This window comes from Eriocheir sinensis, chromosome 42 (genome assembly GCF_024679095.1).
Source record: "Eriocheir sinensis breed Jianghai 21 chromosome 42, ASM2467909v1, whole genome shotgun sequence".
Taxonomy (NCBI): Eukaryota; Metazoa; Arthropoda; class Malacostraca; order Decapoda; family Varunidae; genus Eriocheir; species Eriocheir sinensis.
Genome location: NC_066550.1, coordinates 2,218,577 through 2,221,855, shown reverse-complemented (window position 1 = coordinate 2,221,855; position 3,279 = coordinate 2,218,577).

The following is a 3,279-nucleotide window of genomic DNA, read 5'->3' as shown; positions in this document are numbered from 1 at the left end:
AGTACAGTGCCCCGCGCTTCCCTCCCTTGCTGTCGCTGATATTGCTTTATTGTTTCTTGCTTCTAATTCAGCGGTTCTTAACCTTGGGGTCGTGATCTCCTGGGAACGAGGTAAGTTCTTTTGAGGAATATTGGATTTTATTCGTATGGTGTAAGGTTTTCTGCATGTTATACCGTATCTACAACTTCTGTAATAAATTGTAAGTGGAAAGAGTTTTACGATCTGTAATAACTTGCTAAGAAGCCAATGAAGTGGTCGAGAGAAATACATTATAATTTTACTGTGTGCACTAGCTTATTTTTTTAATGTGTACACTAGCTTATAATTTTGCATTTAGTTAAACCAGGCTATTATTTTGCATTTAGAAATACTATTCTATTATTTTGCATTCATTAACACTAGGCTATTATTTAGCAGTTAGTAATAACATGCTATTATTTTGAATTTATGAATACCAGGCTATTAATTTGCATTTAGGATTACCAAGCTATCATTTTGCCTTTACGAATACAAAGCTATTGTTTTGCATTTAGGCACTAGGCTATTTTTTTGCAATTAGGAAACTAGTAGGCTATTGTGCATTTAGGAATACTAAGCTATTATTTTGGATTAAGGAATACTAAGCTATTATTTTGCATTTAGGAATCCAGGCTATTATTTTGCAAAGAATTCCCTCCTGGGGAAAATTTACGAAAACCTTAGCTCCCTCTGGCAAAGTTAATACTTACATCATGGATTTCTTTTTGGTCCCTGAATGCAATGCAGTAACAAGTGACTTCCGGAAAGGAGAAAGAATCCAATTCAGGGACTATTTATTGTTGAAAATAGGGGATAATAGTTCACGAAAGGGTCGCCTCTGGCGGCGGCCGCCATGGCGACGGTGCCGCCGCCGCAGCCGCAAAATAGCCCGCAGAGGGTTTAGGGTGGGGGACCATATTTAAACTATTCCAACCGAACTATTAGACTTAACAGCTAACGGGGGAGGGCTTCGCCCCCCTCGACCCCCCTTCTAACCAAGGGGAGGCTCCCCCTGGCGGCATCGTCTTCATGGCGGCCGCCGCCAGAGGAGGCGACGCTTTCGTGAATTATTATCCCCTATTTCCAACAATAGATAGTCCCTGAATTGGATTCTTTCTCCTTGCTGGAAGTCACATGTTACTGCACTGCATTCAGGGACCAAAAAGAAACCCATGATGTAAGTATTAACTTTGCCAGAGGTGGCTAAGATTTCGTAAATATTATCCGAGTTCTCTTCCCGGCATAGAAAATAATTACACTGGCGGGAAAGCATACTTCAGAGACTTCCACAAACTTTTCCCAGAGACAGTCACCTCAGTGATGATCCGGGCACACACAGTGGTCTCTTTCCTGAAAGCAGTATTCATTCCACGTGCCATCGGAAAATTATATCCCCAGGTTGTCCACCGAGCTGAAGCAAAGTGCCGGAAGCACAGCCTCCTCGGTGAGTCCAGAGGCTGTACAGGACAGAATACAGAAATAGGGCTGTAATCGGTGGAGCCTAACAGTGAGAACAGTTTAACCGTAGGTCGTAGTGTAAGAGATTTAAAAAAAAAAATAAGGTATAGTATGTTGGACGTGTCTCCAAGGCGGTCGGTGATACGTGTATAGTGAGTGCATAATCAACTGTTCTAGATCATTCAGGAGAGCAAAGTTGTAGGCTTGTTTACCAGGCTGGTCAGTGAAAGAGGATGAATGCCAAAGCTGATGAACATTAAAGTCTTCTAAAATAGAGATTTCAGCGAAGGGAGAGGGAGTGAAGATGTGTTCCACTTTAGAATTCAAATAGTCAAAGAACTTTACAAGATTGGTAGAGTTAGGAGGGAGATATACATCACATATGTACTTAGCAATAACAGAATGACAATGAGGTCTTAGCCAGATTGTGGAAAATTCTGAAGTCAAGATCGTGGGCACGATAGCAAGTGATGACGCTTATATAGACGTAACATCCATATTTAGATTGGAAGTTAGGATAGAGATAGTAGGAAGGAACAGAGTATAGATTAATATCAGTAGCCTTCGATACTTGCGTTTCGGTTAGAAAGAGAAGCTAAGGTTCAGAGGTGACGAGAAGGTGTTCCTCAGAATGGATGTTTAAGCAAAGACCGCGAGTGTTGCAGAAGTTGATGGAAAAAGTTAGAGAAGTTATCAAACCACCTTTTGTGGTCGGTACCAAAAACAGAGTCCAGAGTCCAAGAGCTCCGAGACACTCGTTTCTAGCTTTAGACATGTCTCTGAGATTCTGATTCCCAACTCTAATAAGCCTTTTATACTGAAACGTGACTCCATCCCTAGAGCTCGGGGAGTGCGCATATACTTACGTCCATCATGTAGCGCTTCACGCATTTCCAAATTTGAATGCGGCTGTCATGAAATGATGCTAGTGAAAATTTGTAGCCGTTTTAAATGATGCTAGTGAAAATTTGTAGCCGTTTTAACAACTATTATATTTTCTCCCTCTATGGCAACCCTGACCTTGATGATAGTATCTATGACTGTATGTTAAATTCTATGGCTTCAATTCAAGAATCCGATCGAAAATCTTCTTTTATCTTTGTCGGTGATCTTAATGCGCAGCATCAGCCGTGGTTAAATTCAATTTCACCAACTAATCAACACGGTCGCGCTGCCCTGGACTTCACTAATCTCGCCGGTTGTGACCAACTTGTTCAAAGTCCAACTCACACTTCGGGTAATTGCCTAGATCTTCTTCTAACCGATGCCCTTTCAGCGGTGTCTGTACAGGTAGTCCCTCCTCTTGGCAGTACAGACTACTCTGGCTTGTCTATTAATATTCAAACCTCTTTTCCAATTCCAGATGAGCCACTCGCGCAAAGTATACTTGAAGTCACGTGCCAACAGGGCGGGTGTCATTCCCGATTGTAGTAACATTGTCTGGCGGGAAGTTTGTTAGGCTGATAGTCCAGTCAATGCCCTTAACAGTGTGTTAGTTGAGATAAGCGAAGGAAGAATTTCCTCCAAAATTATTCGTAGTCGTCGTAAGGACAAAGCCTGGTTTAATGATGACTGCAGACGAAGCCCAGCGTGAAAAGTAAGTTGCCTACTGTGAATGGTCTCGACTTTGTTCACACGAGACTTGGGAGAATTATGTTAGTCTCCGTTCTGCAGCCCAGCGTATATATTCTAATGCTGAGGATGAGTACAATGAACACCTTAAAAATGTTCTGATTGGGACCTCCCGGCCACATTCATGGTGGTCAGCTCTTAAGCAGTCCCTCTTTGGTGTGGATTCAAGCC